Consider the following 22101-nt stretch of genomic DNA (forward strand, 5'->3'; position numbering starts at 1 on the left):
CGCGCTCGCATGGCGGCGATCGGCGACGCGGTGCTACGGTATTCTCTGCTACGGTCCCTAAAGGTACTAAAGGAATGCGAGGCATCGTAGCCGCTGATGAACGAACCTTCATTATTCGTGCGTGTGTGTGCATCGTCTGTGCGGTGGTTCGAAGTTGTGAAGTGTCAGGTAGCGCATTGGTGAACTGAATCCATATACTTCGTGAGTGTGCGCATGCACAGGAAGCGTGTAGGCCAGTGAGCTGCACTGAAGGAGGCGCGAAGGAGGCATCACTGCGGAGGACCTGAAGCAAGAAACGTTGCTTCATGTGTGGATGTGTTCGCGACAGGGTGCGAACACTGATCGTTGATAACAGTCTGATCAGCGGAAGATGTGGTATGTGTGGAAAAATGATGTTGGAAAGCGCTGTTATATAGTTGTCGTAAGTCGTGTGTATTTGCTTTCAGACTTTCGCGTAGCGCTTATTACGTAAACGCAGTGCTGTGTCCGTTTTCTAAGGCGCGTAAGCCTACATTTGTGGAAAGTGACGCGGTCTGTGACGCATTTGCAATATTCTGTGACCATGTGCTTCAAGTTGTTGACTAATTCGCCCTCGCACTGCCAATAGCTAGCATCCTGGTAGCTTAGTGTGTAGAGCGACCGATCTGCAAAGGCCTTGGTCCTGGGTTTGATTCCCGGACCAGGACGAATTTATCAAATAGAAGCTTTCCTTTTTGAGAAATCCTTGTAGCTTTCCTTGTGGCTTCGTGCTACAAACGTGTGCGTAACCCTTCCGCCACATTGCGGGGTTCCGCAGCAGGGGCGTAGCCAGAAATTTTTTTCCGGGGGGGGGGGGGGTTCAACCATACTTTATGTATGTTCGTGCGTGCGTTTGTGTGTGTGCGTGTATATATACGCAAGCAAAACTGAAAAATTTCAGGGGGGGGTGAACCCCCCCCCCCCCCCCCTTGGCTACGCCCCTGTTCCGCAGAACTCGTTTGCAACTGTCATAGTTGCAGCAGCAGTTTGTGCAAGCGTATCAGGCGGCGGACGTTAAGCGGCAACTTCTTCGTATTAAAATAAGATTGGGGCAGCTATGCATTAGTTCTGCGAAGACTGAAGAAACAGCGGAGCTTTTGATCTTACCCTCCTCCTACCCTCACTTTCCCTTTCCCACACTTTTTCCTATTCTCTACTATGCAACATAGAGTTTCCTACATACTACTAGAGAGAACTCTGGCGCTAGTGTCTATGGGAGCTGCAATGCACCGTGCTTCAGCCAGCATGCGGAATCATGGGTAGTACACGGATTTGTCTAAACTTCGTTCTTTCGGCTCCGTTTGCTCAGCGTCGCCTGCATCCGCTTTTGTCGCAAAACGAAGTTCATCACAAAACTCAGCAGTTTCACTTCACCACTTTAACTTCTTTAGGCTCACCGATTTCAAATCTGGTGCACGAAGTTCACAACGACCATTCTTTTCTCCGAAAGAAACCAACACATAGCACTAAACAAAGCCACAAGTGCGTTCGAAGCCCACCGGCATGAAGACTAGGCAAATCCGTGTGCTACCCATCATTTCCATGGTGGCTGAACAGATCGCAGCGCCAGAGTTCCCTCTAGGTCATGTTGAGGAAAACTTATGCCTATGCAAGTACTGCTATGCTTTGCCCTCTCCCGTCCATGGCTGCTATGCTCACCCTCTCCCTCTTCGCCCCGCCACGTGTGGTCTTAGTGGTTATGGCGCTCGACTGCTGACCGCAGGTCGCGGGATCGAATCCCCGGCCGCGGCGGCTGCATTTTCGCTGGAGGCGAAAATGCTTGAGGCCCGTTTTGTTACCTTAGCTTTAGGTGCACGTTTAAAGAACTCCAGGTGGTCGAAATCTTCCGGAGCCCTCCATACGGGTCTCTAATAATCAATCGTGGTTTCGGGACGTTAAACCCCCAGATATTATTATTACCCTCCTCCCTCTTCCTTTCTCTCCTCACCCTCACTTCGATCTCTTCCCGGCTGTGCTATTCGCAACTTTCACGGCCTATAGATGGCGCAACTGTCATCCAACATGGCGGTCGTGTATCTTATGGGCACCGCTACAGACGGTTCTGGAACGTACCCGTTTGTCGAAGAGTCCGTTCCTTTGCGCTTCGGTTGCACCTCCGATTGTTTTTTTTTTATGAAAGCAGGGTTGGTGGTAACATATGTAACAAGTAAAGGAATATCGGGTACGTGGTGAAACTACATAGGAAGCTAAATATGCACACAATTGTAAATAAGGCAAACAACACTCGTCGCGTTGCTTGCGGCGCTTAATCGTGCTTTGCAACGCCTGTTGTGTGGCTAGCACAATATGATAATGGGAGAGTCAGAAGATCTCTCAGTAATGTCACGATATTCTCGGAGACGTGCTTTATCTCTATTTTTGCTTGCATTGCATTGTACCGCGTAGCTTGCTCAACTCACTTCAAAGCACGAAGAATGTAAGCAAACGAGGAAAAAATCACAGCATATCACGGGTTGAATGATGATGAGTGGGGCGAAGCTCCAGAGGGAATCATCGGTAAACAGTGAAACTCTTCAGTGAAATTCGCCCAGTACATCTCATAAAGAGTGTGAAACACGTGTATATATTAAACATCAAACTTTTCTGTCACTGTTGGTTTACGTGGTCCCCTTCATTATCACGCTTTGTGATCAGTGAAATGCAGGGAAAGTGTCCACTCCCGAGCGAAAGAGAAAGTGCCTTGTCTGCCTCCATCGGCGACTCCGAGCGAAAGAAAAAGCCCACCAAGAGCGAGTGCCTTTTACGATCGAAGGCATCCAATGACATGCACCATTCGCAATTATACAAGCACATCTGTCATCTTTAAACAGCAACTCTAAGAAATACATGAAATTGCCAATCTAGTGAGCAATTATTAATACTAGAGCTCTAAGAAATACATGAAACACCATCTAGTGAGCAATTCATTAAATAGAGATGGCTACATACGTACTACTACAGAGGAGGGAACGACCCCACACCCTAAGGAGCTTTGCCCCTAAAAAAAAGTGCTCCCCTTCGAGAACGAAGCACAGAACCACTTGAGGCATGTGCGATTATTCGAAATATGACTTTATTGCATTTCTTGATTAACAAGAAGAAACCAAAAGACAGCTGAATGTCACAATTAGTTGACAAGCAGCAAATGGAACCAGTGGCAAGACGCAATTTTCACGTTTAAGAAGTGACGTTCCTGTTATCATTCTACGTTTCGGTAATTGAGAAGGGCATTAAATAAAATCGTATGGGACAGGGACGAAGAAACAGCGCCATCAGCAAGTAATACCTAACAAAAGGGCTGATGTGGAGGTCCACGGAGTCACTTCACAGCCACCTCAGGCATGGAATGATGCGATAGACGCTTCTGACACCAGACCGTTCATATTCTAGAAGCGGACCACATTCTAATCAATTCTGGTGCTGTCTCCACAGCGAACGTGTAGAGCTGAGGAAGGAAGCTCGAGAAATGTGATATGAGTAGTAAATATATACTCGGACACAAAATGGGATAGGTTGCATACACTCAGGGGCCTTGGCTTATTTGCTTGCGAAGTTTAAACCCGCTTAACTACTCATGTTTTTGAGGCGCTAGTCTGAAGGGGAGGCTTGCTTTGCCTTCCGCTGTACGCTGTGAGCATCAAAGCTCACAGTAAAATCAGTTGCCTTTTAATTTTCCGTTCACATTGAGGAACCGGAAGTGTCACGCTAATATCGAGACCGTCGCAAAACGACCCCAAACGAGACAAACGAAGCGGCAACAGTCGCTGACTCCAGCGGGTCCAAAATTCAATAATCTCTACAGAGCTTCCGGCGGCCACGCTCGGCGGCACCACGGTACGTGAAAGTTGTGAATACTATACAAGGCTATGCTATGTTACTCTCTACCCTCTCACCCTCACGTCTCCTTCCTACCCCGTTGCTATATTGTACTGTACCTGGTATTATACCCTCACCTGGCGCTGCACCGTGCTCCGACTGGGCTGCAGAAATTAGCGCCTTTCCTCTTCAAACTACCCTCACCATTCCTCCTTCCCTCCTAACCCCACATCACTCCTACTTCCCTTTCCCATCACCTTGCTATACTTTGCAAGGCTATGCCATGCTTCAACCGCTCCTCACCTCTCTATACTATATTATGCATGGCTATGCTATGCTAGGAACTGCTTGGCACACCACCTGCTTTCCAGTGGCGCATATCCACCAACTCCATGCAGAGTTCTGCCAAGCTTATGTTGAATTCCAATGGCAGAGTCGGAGCAGCCGATGGACTCTGCGAAGCGAGCACTCAACTCTGGCGTAGAGCAATGCCTCCAAATCTGCGATTGGAAAACAATCCGTGCTGCCGGAGCAAGCATGGGAGCAAGAAGGAAGCGGAAGTGCTTGAGTTGCCCAGAATACCTTGCGTGTAGTTATTCCTTCTGCTAATCCACTGTCGAATTCCCGCTAACGTTGGCAGTTTCAGCGTCACTGTCACTATTCGATGAGTCGCTTGTGCAGGAACTGGAGTTTCTGACTCAGAGCTGGCGCTATCGATCAGCGGAAGCAGTGCCGCACAATTTGCCCAGACGCCCATGTCGTCCGCCAATTACTGTCAAAACGCGCGACAGCGGCAGTGCCCCCAAGCAGGCAAACGTGTTAAAGGCAGTACGTCATGCCGAGTTCCAGTCGACTCCACCGATTTTGGCGGAGCAACCTTTCCTGCTCCACGGAGTGACTCCCACTCCGAATTCCACTCCGACTCTCCCATGGAACGCTTGACCTCCCGCCCTCACTCTGCCATTGGAACACACTTGCTCCAAAGGAGCAGAAAAGCTTGCTCCGACTCCGCCATTGGAATTCAACAATTAAACAGCTCCATTGTAAGAATTATTGTCGATGCTTTGGCTGTGTGACGACTTACTTAGCCCACAACAGACACCTGTCACATGCAGATGCTGAAATTATGTCCGACTGGCAGCATCCCATGCTTTGAGACCACAGAGAGCTTGAAAGGTGCATTGATTACGACTGCTACATCGGACGCCACCAGAACAAAATGTGCATGAAAGGCGTTTTGACTCTTCAAATTAAGGATTCCTTTCTTCATTGTGCAATAAAACAAAAGGTGGTGAAAACCTTCATGGTATAGTCATGACGCAGCCTTTGTAGCCAAGTAGCTTGTCTATGTACCATGTTTGAGCATTGTACGGTGCCGGCCATAAGAAAAATCGCTGAAACACTCGCAGTACAATCTATGCACACAAACAAAGCTGATGCAGGAACTTCTAAAGAATATTTAGTGCAGGCATTAAGTGCTTGAAAATTAATTTGCACAGACCTAAAAACTTCATTTAAAAATTTCTGACTTTTCTAATCCTTGGTATGGCTGCTTTTCTTTTTCTTGCATAGGTGAATGGGTAAATTTAAGAAATTTACCCCTAAAAAACTTCATTACTTAAAATTTGACTTTCCTTGCATGGGTGCACTTCTGTACTCAGCGGAATGACAAACAAATGAAAGAATATTCTGCTAATTTGAGAACGCCACCCCAACTATGTGGACTGCCCTTGACATGATGCACCATTACATCACAGCCAATGGAACACGGCATGCGCTGAGGGCTGAATTTGATATTTTTCATACTTTGAACCCTTTGGAGGGTCAACTTTCTTGAAAAATACTACGAGATGGTCAAATTACTTTATTGCTTTATGTTGAATGTACGAAATGGTAAAGTCAGGAAAAAGTTGTCAGAAAAATTAGGGACACTATTTTGGTGTCAGCATCACTCGGAACTGCAAAATGTTCCATAGTATTTCAAAGCGTGGTATTCTTGAAACATGGGTCTACTAACAGCACCTTATCGCAGTCTGCACACATAAAATGCATGTCTGTTCTCCTCTTGAGCGACGAGTTGTGTTGGCACACACGTGCAGCTGCCTTGAGCGAGTAAGCTCGGTAAACAAGGAGAGCAAGAATACCTCGTGAGCGTCGGTGATAAACAAGCCGAGAGCAGCACCAATAAGGATGGAAATCAACTTCCACTGCCCCTGCAAGGGAGTGCCAATAGAGATAAAAATCAAGTTTTGTGCGTCTCCGTTGCGATCACGCAGCGAAACCTGAAATCACGGAAAGGGCATTGCCCATCGACGTTGCCACAGACTGCACAAGGCGCTCGAAGCTAGAAATCACATATGTTTTACCTCCTGCAAGAACGTAGCACAATCATTTCAAAGCTTCTTGTAAGTCCTAGGAGGTGGTAGCGCCTCCCAGTGAGCATGCATCGTCATTACGGCGCGAAATTTCAAATAGAGGGTCGAAGATAAGCGTCGTGGTTTTCACAATGCAAATAAGCATGCGCAGAGCTCAACGTAGCAGACGAAGCACCAGCTCTGACGACCTAGAAGAAGGATGCCACTGATGTCAGTGGCAATTGCAGTAACCTGATAGTATGTGTTTACGAGCAGGTCAAGTACGTCACGGGACCATCAAGTGCTCTTTGAAATCGAACTGCCACTGGTCGCCTCATACGAGCATATAATGAAACATTTGCCTTGTCCTGGGGCAAATGAGTTTCCTTGCCCAATGAGCGAGTCAAGAGCCTCTGATTAACAGCAAAAAACAGAGGTTCACAAATTTTGTTTAGCACTCCTCAATCTTATATCCCATGGCTAATCCAGTTGGGCTCGTACATATTTTTTTTTGCATTTATGCAATAACAATACAGATAAGAAGGGGAATAACCCTAAAGCTGAAAAATTTAGCTTTATCCTAGAAGAAAACAAGCGCCCATAGATATGGAGGCTGGAAACAGCAGGTACATTGGGTCCATCCCCATTCTTCATCGCACATGGGAATGTTCATTGCCGACAGCTCTGTTTTCAACGAATTAATAATTATCATCATCACTGCTTATCATAACCAACGCCTTTGTCATCATTATCATCAGTATCATCATAATCGTTCATGGGGCCTCTCCTTGCCAACAGGCTCTGCTTTCATCACATTTGTCATTCTCTTTCATGATAGTCATCGTCAACGCATGTTCAGTGCTTTCAACATTCCCATCATCCTCACCATTCAAGGCACTTTTGCTTGCTCACAGCTCTGCTTCAATGCTTTCATCATCATCATTATCGTCGTTTGTTGTCATTATCACTGTGTTCATTGTTATTTTTCAAATTGAACGCTTTCATTGTGATCAGTAGCATCGTTCAAGAGACTTTCATGCCGATGGCTCTTCACTGCGTTTGTCATCGGATCTCTCTAAATCAGAACATTTGCTTCCGCTAGGCACTTGAAAATTATGGCATGCACGTCTTTATTACTGAGTCCATGTCTCGAATACAGCAAGTAATTCTAAACACAACTTCTAAGCGGTATCTTTAGCCCCATCACAGATAGCTTTTTGTGTAGAACCGTACGGCAGTGAAGCGTGTCCCAGTACCATGCGGTGTTCGATCAACTTCCCACGAGAACTCGGTATGGCTGGCATCCACAAACCTGGACGCCGCAGCGACAACTCAACTTAAAAAACTTTGGTTGCGCACAGTACAACAAAAGTTGCATAAAAACAAGATAAAGCCTCCCTTGTCTTGAATAAAGCGAAATAATCCAAACTCTCTTGGGCACTTGAGGTGAAGTATGAAAAAAATGTAGGCATACTCCCGACGGGCAACTTGAGGAAAATGCCATTGTTCTGTGTGCAAAGACCCCTGTTTGTTCGTAGTGGTTTGTCACATGGAGATGTGTTTATAGAACTTGAAAGTAATGCCAACATTTCGCATTGATTTCGCAGTGAGTTGGTATTAGCTCAGATTGCCTAAACGTTTGTGCACATACTGTGGACGCTGTGATATAAAGGGTTAAAATGTGGTAGCTTCCTTGATACAAGGTGCTTTGCTTGAATTGTGGTGTGAATGACGAACTCTAGTTGTATTCAAGCCATTTCCATATCTAATTTTGAAAAGTGTTTCGGGGACCCTTTGATACACTTTTCTTTCTTATAAATCAACAACTGTCCATTCTTGTATTTTGTAATGCCTGTAAAGGTGCTAGTAGCTGCATAGCAATGTATTGTGTTGACTCAGTGTATTGTTCTTCCAGCGTCAAGAAATAGGGGGACCACATCACTCATTGCCATCCTGGTGAAAACTAGTTTTGTCAAGCTGTGCAACTGCATGCAAAGAAATGCTTCAGCCCAACAGCACGCCTATAAATGCACTCAGGCGATTAGTTGTACCGCTGTCCAGATTCCTTACCATACCCATGCCCGCAATCGTCATGGTTGACACACGTTGATCTGCCTTGATGGCAGCTCTCTAATGAAATCTCAAGATTAACTGCCCAAAATAGATAAAACAATCTTCACAGATGTATCCCAGTCTGACAACTGATACATCCAGGATGGCAAAGTGGTATGCTGGGAAGTAGAGTCAAAGGACCCAAAGACGAGCGATTTGGTGTACTGCTGTACTTCAAAAATTTTTTAGCCTTTCCACTCTGTGAAAGTGAATGACCAGCCAAGCTGTGGAGCATACGGCCGAGAGGTGACACTGACATTTGATGAAAGGTTCAGAAAGGCTCAAAATTTTCGTGAAAGGTACAGGAAGTCCCTTTTGAAATTAGTGTATACTCCTTTAAAGTTCACCATTTTGTCCAACATTCATCTTTTTTTTGGCGACATGCATCGTCTTGTATGGCTTGCCACATGTGCTTGGCATTTCGTGCATGATCTTGGGGAGCCATTTGAGCGGGGCATGTGTCTTTTTGCTACATTCTTCATTTCATGACACTTCAGTGGACTAGTGCGTATGGAAGAATGTTTCACCTTAGCATATGCAGATTTTGCTGTGTCAATTCAACAAATGGTAGACAAGTAAAAGCAACTCTGACAACTGCGCTGTAGTCTGTGTCATTCTTGTGCTGGTCTCCTGTCTTCCCTGCGTTTAATTAGGGGTGTGCGAATATTCGAGTTTCGAATTTGAATCGAATACTACCTAATCGAATAATTCGATTCGACTTTTGAATAGCTAGTATTTCGAACTTTTCGAATTAATTCGACAGGACAAATATCTAAAACGCGACAAAGCCAATGGTGCAACTTGGTGAAGGTGGGGTGGCTAAAACTAACGCTAACGTCGTTACAATAGGCCTTTCGTTAAAATTTTCACCGATTTCCTGGTTCGTAAACAAGCGCATCTTTACTTTACAGGAGACTATGTCATTTCAGCACGTAAAAAAAAAAAAAAATAAACTTGAGAAAAGTGGCAAGCCCTTCTCAACTTTGCTTCCGGACTTCTTACATAGTTCGGTCACATATGCCGCAAGGACCGCAAAGTGTCCCGATCTTAGCCCGCGAAACCCTTGATGATTGGTGTCAGATGCAAAAATTTGTTCACGCTGCACAGTCGCCACAGCCGCACTGACCACTCGTTCAGAAACTCCCATCATTTCGGCGCACAATCAAAATGCTGCTGTGATCGGGCACCCGAAGATTTTCGGGTCCAGAGCATCCATGGCGATGGAGCGAAGATTTTCGGGTCCAGAGCATCCATGGCGATGGAGCACAATAACGTGACTGTTGTCAGATGAACCTTATTGCACGGTCATAGGGAAAAAAAAACTAGCTGCCTTACCACCCTCTGTTACCCATTAGGAGGTTAAAAGTGGCACTGCTGACTAGAATGGCGGCTCTTCCATCAACATAGTTGCACGCCCATAGTTCCAGCCTAAAAGCTGGAAAAAAAAAGAAGAAAGGCTCCCGAACAAGCGCGCAACAAAGCTATCACCACGCCTTAGCTTCCTTGATTTTTTTTTGTCTTGCCATAACTGGCGGTGCATGCTTCAATGCTATTCCATATTCAATATTTCGGCCACTATTCAGCACTATTCAATTCGAATTCGATTTGAGATGAAGTTTCACTATTTGCACACCCCCCAGTTTTTAATGCAATAGTGTAACAGGGCCCGTGTTGTGGGAAATTCAGGTGTCTGCATCGGTGGTATTGGTTGTGAGTGAAAAATCGCGATGGATCCAAAAAATAAGTCTGTATTTCAAGCCAGAATCGAAGTCAGACATTCTGTGTTGCATTCAAGTGTTCTAATGCAGAACCCCACCAGTGCTGGAAACTGCTTCAGGAAAACACACTGTAGAGTTGTCACGTAGCGCGAAGAGTTGCATTAATGCATGTAATATGCACGGTCGGAGAATCGCACCAGGCAATTACGCTATTGTGTTCCACTCTTAAAGTTAAAACTTAAGCAGCCCCAAAGTTTTTAAATTACAAATGTGACACACACACTTGCCTGAGCTTCCTCATTGCTATAGCTTGATGGCTGCGGCAGCAAGACTTGACAGTTGCTGAGAAGTCGGGTACAGAACGCATTACTGTCTGTCAACAGATGTTTGTTTCAGGGTAGTTTACAACTGATAATGGACACCTGTGGTCGTACCTCTAGGCACGCCAAAGGAAATGCACCACTGAAACACTGCAGGATTTCTGGAATATTTTAAACAGTGTACATTAACTTAATATTAGCCCTCAATGATGCTTCAGTTGCAGCAGTGGGTAGTAAAGCAACACAGGAGCCAGGATTTTCAAGGCCGCCCAGTTTGGTCAAACCCTTGCGTGAATGACAAGGGGTCTAACCACTTGTCAGGTTGTCAGTGCTGTCCTGTCCGTTTTCAACGTGTGCATCATACAGCAGACCGATAAAAATTTCTGTTGCTGACAAAAAAGATATGATGCCCCAGACTGTTGTTGCTGGTTTGGGCTTATTGAACAATCATTTTTAATGTACGGGGCCATATGTTAGTAAGTGGAGCTGTGTGTCTCTAGCATGAATATGTTTGTTTACAACCTGTTCGCGTTTATTAGACAAAATAAGTAACCATGTGCAATTGATTCCTTCAGGATAAAACTGACTCAAGTTACAAATTGTGTCAAGTAATTGAGCAACTACTTAAATGTGATTTATTGCATTTTCAATATTTCTCTACACTCATTAATATTCGTGCAGTTGAATTGACCTACTCTATTTCAGTGGATATTGTGCAGCCCTGCCCATGCTACTACATTGCAAATTGCTTTTCAACATTTCTGTCATTCATCTTGTTTACTGTGAAAACACTTCTGAAGGCAATGAAAACTTGTGGCATATACCCGCACCAAGGAAGGGTAGTTTGCACTGAAACATCCCCATCATCCTTGAAACGCGCCACTGAATTATTACTGGGGTTTAAGGGAGACACTTATGAGAAGTCGAGCGAAAAACGTAAAAAATGGCCCATACACTTGATTTCTTAGAATCAACATCTGATGCAGCCATGCTTTTCAAGCCATAGCAGCATTTTTTCAAGTAGTGGGCCAGCATGGATAGCTAATATAAGGAAACAAATACTGAGCAGCCCAAATTGCTTGTCTGAACATTTGCATCCTGTGCACTGCTGCATGGCACAGACGTAGATGTTAAATTGTACAAAGACTCCTGAATCGAATTGTTCAAGTTTTTATTGCCCACTACAGCTTGTGTTCTGAATAACCTAACTGGATGCATGTAATTGGTTACTCAAAATAAGTAATGGATCAATTACAGTGTGATTGAGAAATGCACACAATTTCTTATGTGCAAGTCCGATTGATGCCATGGGTCAAGGTATCTTGGTGCACCGTATGTGTTCGTTCTGGCTCTAATAGTGATATCTATGCTGTTGCAGATGGGTCTATTCCTCCTATGGAGCATCCAAGAAGATGCATGCTTCGGAAATTGCCAGAAATGAATTGCGCCAGCTTCGTACAAATCATTCGCCTGTTTACGATGTTATGTCTACATATTCTCTTATGAACTCAGAACTGTGATGGTGATGTGAGAATGTTTACTGGCTGCTGCCTTGGATCAGTTATCTTGAATCAAGTGAAGTCGGCTATTCCCATTTTGTTGCTTTATTCTATCAAGAATTTTAAGAAAAGAATGGTTTTATTTAAAATCTTGAGCATAAATTGCATCTGTACTTACAAAGCATTGATTTATGCTAGGTAGTTTGCAACCCATGTGGTTGTATCAGTTCGACAGCACATATGTTTGTGGAAATGTAGCTGAGAGAAACAACGTTGTAGACTAATCACTGTAACACAGTGTAGCGGCATCTTGCTTTTGTACTGCAGAAGGTTAACAGTGCTCTTGAATTATGTTTCTTTTTTTTTTTTCGAAAGTCTGCTCTTAGGCATAATAATTATTTATTCAGAAATGCACATACAAATTTGCTTCGTGTATGAAGTCCAGTAACGAGCGGTGGTGAGGTCCACTAATCCAGCGGTCAAGGTCGGGTGGTCGGCCAGGCCTGAGGCCTATTGCACGTAGGTGACGACGACGACCTAATTGTAGACCCGTGCATGTCCACAATAAGTGTGTGACAGTTACATCGCAGATTGGGGCGTCGCAAAAGGGCACGATGTACCATACGGGCCGCGGTACTTTTGCGCCCAAAGGGTGGCACGGATGGGGTAAGCGCAACCCCAACACGAAGCCTCCGCAACGTAACCTCCTCTCGGCGGGTTAAACCACCAGGGAGGTCTGACCCACACGGAAGTATAAGAGCTCGTGTGGTACGTCGGAGGCTTTCTTTTTCCCGCAGCATCTGTCCTTGAGCGTCCTCAGGAAAATGCGGTAGTGGGTGCGGTGTGACTTGTGGGTGGGTTGCCAAGTCAGCTTTGCTGTGGAAATCTTGATTGCTTCATTTGCATTTTGCCCTGCAAAGTATTGTGTTTTTGTAGCGTGCTTTCAAATTTGCAGTCTTGAAATTATCGTGCACGAACTCTTTTTATTTTCATTCTGCTGTTGTACCAACCAAGGAACAATCATTTTCAACAAGTACGTAAATGTGGCACACTGAAACATGGTACCAGTTCTCATTATGGTACCTTTTCCACCATTTTCACGTGGACCAATTTTTTTTTTAAACATTTAAAAAATTTTATTTCAGCTTCATTTCCTTAATGTTCTTTGTAGTTTTCTGTACCAGTAGGTGCACTTGATATGCCATGACATGAATACTGTTATGACTAAAATGAATGTACCGCTTTAAGTTATTACAAGTTATTAACAAGTTAATCAGCACAATGTGCACTGATAAGTACATTAGTAATCCAAACATCTCAGTACAACTTTCCAAGTGTGGCTTTCACATATAGCCATCATTTTCATTCTGTATAACGAGATTTAGGTAGCAATAAAATGGAGTATTTACGCATATATAGTCATGTAACTGACTGAGACATTAGCTGGTTATAAAGTTAATATTAGTCTTAAAGCAGTAGTGTTAAATAGCTCGTTTCACCTAAATTTTGATGTCGGCTAAGGTGTCGTTAGTTGGGAAAAATCATGATGGAGGCAAAATAAATATCATGGGTCTGAGCCACAATCGAACCCAGGCCTTCTGTGTGGAAAGCAGGTGTTTTACCACAGAGCCACGCCAGTGCTTGAAACTGTTTCAGAAAAAGAAAAAAAAGCTAGACTGGTGTTACATAGCGCACGGAGTCGCATAGCACGTGCAGTATTGCGTAGCAAATGCATAGAATTGCAGCAGGCATCACAGCATGTGAATTGTGCAACGAGTGGGCGGTTTCAGGGCATGCCCATTGCAAAACGCTCTAGCATGATTAATCATTATCATCAGTGGCAGCGTTAACAAAGTGTACAACTGTGTAGGTCGCGGCACGATTGAAGTATCCACTGAAGCGAAGCTTGGCTAGCGAATGAGAAGGCGAAGTTGAACGGGGCCTAATAATGCTATCGCATTCTACTTTTGAAGGCTCAGCTCAAGTGTCGTCCATGTTTTTCTGTTGTGTTATCATGGCTTTGTTCAAGCGATATAAAAATACCATCGAAAGTGGCTAAACTGTGCTTGCACATATTGAGAATGAATTCATTTTGCTATGCACAAGAATGTTGCTGCCGTAGCGGAGCAATGTAACGTAGAAATGTTGCTGAGAATGTTGCTGCTGTAGCGGAGCAATGTAGCGTAGAAATGTTGCTGGTGTAGCAAATGAACACCTTTACACTGCATATTTCCACCACCAAAAACAGTGATTTTTGTTGTCATTGGAAGTGCTTTGTTCTTTTTTTTTGTACGTTTCGGTTTGTTTCATATTAACTTCTTTCACTTACATTTTACCTTGTATGCCTATGCCTCATTTGTTCAAATATGAAGTGATGCTTTTGCTGTCTTGCATTATACTGATTTTTCTATGCAAGGAAACAGTGCAATTTAGTTGAATGGTTTATGCTTACCGCAGTGGCACACATGGAAACATTTTTCATTGTTTATGTATAGTATCTCAGTAACTTCCAAATCAAACTTCTGTGAACTGGGAGCAGGTGTTTTCATGTATGCATTCTTATATTTATGTGTGGAGATGTGGAAACTTGTGAAAGACGTAGGGTCTGTGCACTGTTACTATTCAAGTAACATCTATGGCTAGACCAAGGGTATCACGTAATTATAAGCGCAGCATATTTCTTGATTGCCTGGGGCTGTAGCCATATGGTTAAATACTCATATGGAGTCATATAGTCCACTGCCATGTAGCCGCTTGTGACACATGGTAAGTGTTGCCTTCCTATGCTTCCTGTGACATTGCAGGTTCCTTGTCTTCGGCATCCCCGGAGCAGTCCCCTTCATGGGTGTCAGTACAAGTGAAACTGCATTCCTGCCCCGCACCTGCAGCTATGTGACCAAGAAAAAGGCAGATATCAAGAGACATCTTCGCACACATACGGGCGAGCAGCCCTTCCAGTGCCACTTGTGTCCAGCGGCATTCACTGAGAACTGCAAACTCGTGGCCCATTTGCGCACCCACACAGGAGAACGCCCCTTTTCTTGTATTCACTGCAATGCATCCTTTTCACTCAAGGGAAGCCTCAACGCCCACATGCGCACTCATACAGGGGAGCGTCCCTTTTCCTGTGTCCAGTGCAATGCCTCGTTTTCGCAGAAGCCGCATCTTGTTGCCCACATGCGCACCCACACAGGAGAGCGTCCCTTTTCCTGTGCCCACTGCAGTGCATCCTTTGGTCATAAAACCTCGCTCGTTTATCACATGTCCACCCACTCCGAAGAGCGTGCATTTTCCTGTGTCGAGTGCCATGCGTCCTTTACGCGGAAAACCGGTCTCAGAGACCACATGCCCCGTTGTCGTGCAAAGAAGACTTAAATGTGAGTGGCATACAACCTTTTTCTTGTGGGGTAAAAGGTGGGTTAATAGATTACAATTTTATGGGATAACGTGCATCAAATGGGTTTTAGATGCGCGAGAAATTGAGTTTCTTGTAAAATATTGTTTTTCCATGTTTCTGATGTCTGCTGCAATGCATCCTTTTCAAGGAAATGGCACTTTGTGGACCACATTTCCTGCGATAAAAATGCGAAGCCATTAAGGTGAGGGACCTACAGGCTTCCTTTGAAGAGGGGTAGGTGCAACGGGAGAGGAGAGTTTGTTGATCAGAGGTAATAGTGAAACTGCGGTTTGGGGTTAAGAAAGTTGCTTAGGTCTACAATTCACCATGGGGAATGGCACAAATTGGTGGAAGTGATGGGGAGTCATAAAAGAGAGTTGGAAGGAGATTCCCCCTTCTTGAGATATGATTAGCCGCACAACTGAGCACCAATTTTGGGGTACTCTTCTCGTAATCCATTGGTGCGCTCATTTAAATAGGTGGCTACTGGCTAGCAAGGTGCCTGAAAGGGCCAGTGAACAACTCTGTGGTTCAAAATTTATGATGAAGGGATAACTGTGCACTTGTATGATGTGAACACAGGAGTCCAACAGCTGTGCCAGTTGCACCAATTTGATACACAAGAATGCAATAAAATGTTGACAGATTTAAGTTTCCTGTGTTTTATTATTATCTCTTTAGATTTGCAGATATGAATAGGTGTTTTTGAAGTGATTATGAGATGCCTGAAGACATAAAAAAACACAAAAAAATGTGTTCATGCTAACATAAATATGTATAAAGAATTCGTATTGAGAAGTGGTAATGAGATTTATGAGCTGGAAAGTCATGCAAAGCATGCATCCCAACTGCATAACAGCAGAGAGTGTGGTGCTAGTAATGCTCTAGAAGGACGACTGGTGTCAGAGATTGTGCAGTATTACTTGTCGGTAAACATGTTATAGAGCAACACCGGGGGACTGAAATTGCAAGGAAGTGTGAAAGTTCTGTTGGACTAGAAATCTGCATGTATCCTCGAGATGAGTGTATGCACAAAGTAAGACCGTCTGCAACTTATGAAGACATGCCGAGGATATTGATGCTCTTTATTTCATGAAGGAAACTGTCGGCATTGTGTGACACGTGGTAAGTGTATTAATGCATCTGGTTGCATGCCGGAAATTAATAAACATTTTTTTCCCCTGTCTCATGAGATGTGCAACCTGTGATATGTTTTAATCATCACGCTTCAATACATAACGAGGGCTCATGACTTATCATTGGAACATATTTCTTTATTTACTTGCAAAACCTGCATCAATGCCACCACTGTTTCTAGCCTGCCCTCATTTGCACCTATGCATGTGCCACTAACCTGTGATCAACACTGGGCAGTTCTGGAGAGCTCGCAGATGAATATCAGGAAAAAATGCCATTCACCACAGCCACAACCCCGCTTTCCTTTGAAACAATCTGAAAACTTCTTACTCCGATGGGGCTCAATGAAGGAAGAGAATTTTGAAAGCTAGTTTCTTTGTTTGACACAATGTTAATGAAAACCAGCAAATAATGAAGCCAAGGAAAGTATAGGGGACATTAATTGTACTGTTTTACGTGTATTGTATAGTAATTGTGGGATAGATGTGAAGAAAATGGAAGACACTTGCCACCAGCAGGGACCGAACCTGCAACCTTCGGGTTACACGCCCAATGCTCTCACCAATTGAGCTATGGTGGCGGTCGTCCCCTCGTCCACTTTGTGGGGCATTTATGTGCATGCAAACCCTGGGAGTGCTAGTCAGCGCCGCTCGCAGCCATGATGGCGAGTGTGGAGCACACTTCCTTTGCCAGCTGGCATCACGTAGCACGAGATCTTTTTTAACGAGTGGACAGCTGACCAATAAGCCCTCACATACTACCTGAAGGCATCAAGTCTGCCGGAATGAGTGCTACATGACGCCAGCTGGCAAAGAAAGAGTGTTCCGCGCTAACACTCGCAGGGTTTGCATGCACCTAAATGCCCCACAAAGTGGACGAGGGGACGACCGCCGTCACAGCTCAATTGGTAAGAGCATCGGGTGTGTAATGCGAAGGTCGCAGGTTTGGTCTCTGCCGGCGGCTAGTTGTTTTTCCGTCCACTTTACTTTCTTCACAACTATATCACAATTACTGCAATACACTTAAAACAGTACAATAAGCGTCCCCTATACTTTCCTTGGCTTCATTATCTGCTGGTTTTCATTAACTGGTGGGGCTCACTAATTTACACATGTCGTGCCGGGTGCTTGAGCATGCCTTGTTGACACAATGTTGCTGAAGCATTCTTATTTATATGGCAGCTCATATAAAAATATAAACTCTGTTTAATGCCAAAGTTATGGCACAATGGCATAAATGTGCACATAGGTTATTTAATTGATATGTAACATATTTGTGAAGCATCATTGCGGTATGGTAATCAATCCACACTCACTTGCAATGCCATGTTTGTGCATCAATCAATCTTTTGGCTAATTAGAAGAAAGTAAAAGTGGAATAATTAAACAACACCTTTTACCATATGTCGGCTGGGAGATGTTTATTGAGTCCATTCCAGTTCCTTCGTAGCAGTAGTTCATCCCTGCACATCTTCAGCTTGGAAATGATTTAAAATTCTGAGAAGCCCATGAAAACATTGAAGGAATCGCCATGACTTTTACACTTTTAGTGAACCACTTTTTATATTGGACCCGTAAAAACTTGTAAAGAAAAATCCTTTCAAGTATAGCTGTCATTGGAACAGAGCATATTGCACGTATAGGTCATATATAGAGCATATTAATTTACGTGTGTATGTATGCATATCCGATACGTTGTGGATTATGCATTGTATACTTTATAACATGAATTTGTGCATATGATGTCACTGGTCTGGTGGAATTCAGATGCAAAGAAGAGCTTTTTGTAGATGAAGTATGGGCAATTGACACTTTGTAAAAAAGCTACTACGAATGCTCGAGTGCACCGTTTGCGAGCACTTCCTATGCGGTTGAAAAGTAGTAGGCGACTCCCGGCCAGCTTGGGTATTTCAGTATGCTCAAGCCGTAGCGCTGTCCTTTTTTGAGATTGTCATGCCTGTATACTGCATCGCTTAAGGGTGTACGAAATATTATGGCAAGAGTAACGTTCATTTTTTTCGCGTTTCCCATCCAAGAAGCAGCACCCAGCAAGAAGAGTGTTTTTGGTGAACGCTGTAAAGTGGTTGAATGGGGACGGCTCAGTATATATGGCAGTGAAACATGCACTCGAAGATTTGCAGCGAGCACTTTATAACAGGTCTGTCAAAAATTTTGGCCTCTATTAAGTTGCTTGTATATTAGCATACAACAGCTTGCAAAACAGTTACTGCTCATTGCGTGAGCATGTATGTTTTCCACATGAACAGCCTCGACAGAGACTAGCAGACAAACTATTTTTGCCATTCACCACAAGAAATCCTTGTCTTTCCGCTCTTTCATTTCTCCCTTTCTCGTAGGCGTGTGCAGGGTTCCCCATCAGGGGGGGCAAAGGTTCATTGCAGCGCCCCCCCCCCCCACCCTACTAAGTCCATGTATGGGGCAGATTTTGCACCCCCCTTAGGTAATTAGGGGGGTGGCCGCCCCCCCTTCCCCCCCTCTGCGCACGCCTATGCCTTTTCTCTCTGTATACGAGGGAACTTAAAATGACGCGTGACATTCCTGCAGCGTGTTTTGAAAAGCCTTTGTGCTGATCCTGCATGTTCGCTGGAATGTGAAGAGGTGAGCACGCTCTGAGCGAGAAAAGCCGCCTGAAAATTATCCTCATCATAAACCGGCATGCGCTCAATCGCGTCCCTACGATCCAAAGGCGAGCGTCATAACCACTAGGTTATCCAGACATGTTAACAGAGCATGGCATAGCGTAGTCAAGGAGGGGGGTTCAATGCACTCCCCTGAAATTTTTTGATTTTGCATGTGTATATATATACGCACACACATACAAACGCACACGCAAACTTACATAAGATATGGTTGAACCCCCACCCCCCCAAAAAAAATTTCTGGAAGGTGGTGGTAAAGGGAAGTGAAGGTGAAGACGACAGATGTGAGGGTGAGGGAAAGGAGGAGGGGAGAATGAGTACAGAGAGAGAGAGAGATATGGAAAGAAAGGGAGAAGACAGAAGGTGAGACCCTTTCACAGGAGAGAAAAAACGCCGCCATGCTGGGCTGCGCGCGTGAGTACAAAGGCTGACGTCACAGCCTCGGCAGTGCATTTTTGGGGGGTCACGCCTATTTAGAGCAGCCCAGAGCGCATTATGGCGGCGCCCAGGGAGCCGTACGTCTTTAAAAAGGTCTGGGAAAGAGAGAGGTGAGAGGGTAAAAGCCTAGCCAAGGCAGGGCCAGCTAGGCGCGCGCCAGTTCTGCTGTTACCCAGCATTGCGGGACTTGGTGCCTGTGGTGCAGACTGCCCTAATTTTTTATTGATTGCGTGATTTCCGTGGTCGCTGTTGGTTGATGAGCGTACGAGAAATTTTCAGACACTAACATAGAATTCATTGTAAACAATATGCAGTCACAGACAATGTACTGCGACTAGCCCAGCGCATACAGGCGATAGACGCTTATCGCATTCTGATAAAAAAAAGAAGAGGAATGCATCAGGAAATTGTATGCTTTGAAATCGAATTCAAAACCGTAACTGGACGGCGTTTGTCAACAGCCTGCCACGAGATGGCGCACAAAGCGCGCATTTTCTTTTCTTTCTATCTCTCTCTTTTTTCTTGTTCTCGTTTATGTGGCTCACTCTATCCTCTTTCATTTCCCCTCCCCCAAGACATGCGCCGTGCTCCCGACAGGGCTGCAGAAATAAGCGTCTCTTCCTCCACATAACGACAAACAACTCAGTGCACGCGTCATTTTCATCTTTTCAGAGTGGAGAGACCGTGAGTCTAGTGACAGCATGCATTCGACGTACGGAAGGCTCGCATGCGTCGCTAGACGAACTTGCGAAGTTGTCACAGGTTGTTATTTGAGGCATGAACGACAAATGCGGTCGTGATAGCCAAGCGGAACTAAGCGGAACGTCTAAAGCGCGCGATCGCACAGTGTACGGACGACGACATGTGTATATTGACGGTGAAGTAACGAACTCAGCTTCTGTCTTGCGTAGGTAACGTACTATATCGTGCGAGAACACACGAGCGCGTGTGTTCTCGCTCATAATCTCAAACGGGACGATCGCGGCGGGCATTGAAAAAGGGCGCGGCGGTCCCGCCTCTCTCCCGTGCTGGTAGAAAACGGCAGCGACGGCAGCTGATTGCGTGTCACCGGCCGCTCGCGATGATAAGGCAGTTAGGCCACTCAGAGCGCGACAGTAAACTGCAGCGACAGTGTGCTGTATACATAGCTCTGCGTCAACCGTCAATTGAGTAAGGCGTTTCCAATCGGTTCTGTGTGTGCGTGCGTGCGTGCGTGTGTGCGTGTGTGTGTGTGTGTGTGTGTGTGTGTGTGTGTGGCAGACACAAAATCAAGGTACAGCAGAACAATAAAAAAAAAGGACTTTCTTAGGTCACTACCGTGAAACCTGAGGAAGTGCGTAGCACAGGCATCCTAGCGATTTTCTTGACAATCGCGCGCTTGCCGAGGCGGTGGCGCCCTCTCTTGCTCGGCACGGTTATCAGCGCCGCATGTTCCAGAAGCGTTCTTCGCAATTTAGGCAAATCACTGCAATTAATTCTTGGTTATTTCTGTCGTTTCTATTATTTTAGACCTTGTTAGTTTATTTTGCGCTAGTTTGGGTATGGTTAGCCTTGTTTTAAGCCTGTATTGACTGCTGCGTGACCATGCGATATGGAGCGGTTAATAAAGAACAGTGCTGCAGGCAGTCTATGGACAAACTAAAGCACTCTTCTGCCAGGTTTGTACTGCATAGTGGACACATAAGCCTTTCCGCTCTCTCCATCACACGGCATTGTCTACATTAACACGTGTGATTAGTGCTTTTCTACATCCTGTTGAATGAACATAGGCCCAGCTGAGTTTCCATTTGTGTGAGGGACAACCGCTACACACTAAGCACATCCTGCAGGATATAAAGGCTTTTCCAGTCCAGTCCCAATTACTACACATAATTTGTCCCCTATGCTTTTCTTTTTGTTTTGTCTAACAAAAAGACGAGCCCCTCCAACCATTTCTTGCTTTCGTTCCGACTGGATAGATGTGATTAGTTATTGAAATAATAAATAGTCTGAGTACAATGACAATAAGAAATGCAAGTGATCACAAGTAATTTTGTATGTGCAAAAAACTGGTTGATGCCAAGGTCAAAAGTATGTTTAGGTGCACCGTGTGTGTTCATTCTGGCTCTAATAGTAACATCTATGCTGTTGCAGATGGGTCCACTCCTCCTACAAAGCATCCAAGAAGTTGCATGCTTTGGAAATTGTCAGAAATGAATTGTGCAAACTTCCTAGAGATCGTTCACCTATTTAGGGTGTTGTGTCTGCTTAATCTGTTATGAACACAAAATTGTGGCAGTGATGTGACAATGTTTACTGGCTGCTGCCTTGGATCAGTGATCATGAGTCAAGTGAATTTGGGTACTCCCTTTTTGCTGTTTTAGTCTATTAAAAATTTTAACATAAGAATGGATTTACTTAAAGTCGTGAGCATAAATTTGACCTATGTTGATAAAGCATTGATTTAGGCTATGTAGTTTGCAACCCATACTGTTGTATCTGTTCGACAGCGGAAATGTACCTGAGAGAAGGAATCTTGTGGATTAGTTACTGTAACACTCTGTAGCGGCACTTTGCTTTTGTACTGCAGAAGGTTAACAGGGATCTTGAACTATGTTTACTGTGGAAATCTTGATTGCTTCGTTTGCATTTTG

General features: G+C 44.6%; 1 protein-coding gene and 1 non-coding gene across 4 annotated transcripts in view; one reads left to right on the plus strand and one right to left on the minus strand.

Moving 5' to 3' along the window:
• Positions 1–22101, plus strand: part of LOC119371996 (uncharacterized) — a 97504-nt gene that overhangs the window by 69348 nt on the left and 6055 nt on the right. The gene's annotated exons all lie outside the window — the stretch shown is intronic.
• Trnat-ugu (transfer RNA threonine (anticodon UGU)) lies at positions 16878–16951 on the minus strand. The gene has a single exon. It is a non-coding gene; the product is annotated as a tRNA-Thr (tRNA).

Source organism: Rhipicephalus sanguineus, chromosome 10, assembly GCF_013339695.2.
Source record: "Rhipicephalus sanguineus isolate Rsan-2018 chromosome 10, BIME_Rsan_1.4, whole genome shotgun sequence".
NCBI classification, from domain to species: Eukaryota; Metazoa; Arthropoda; class Arachnida; order Ixodida; family Ixodidae; genus Rhipicephalus; species Rhipicephalus sanguineus.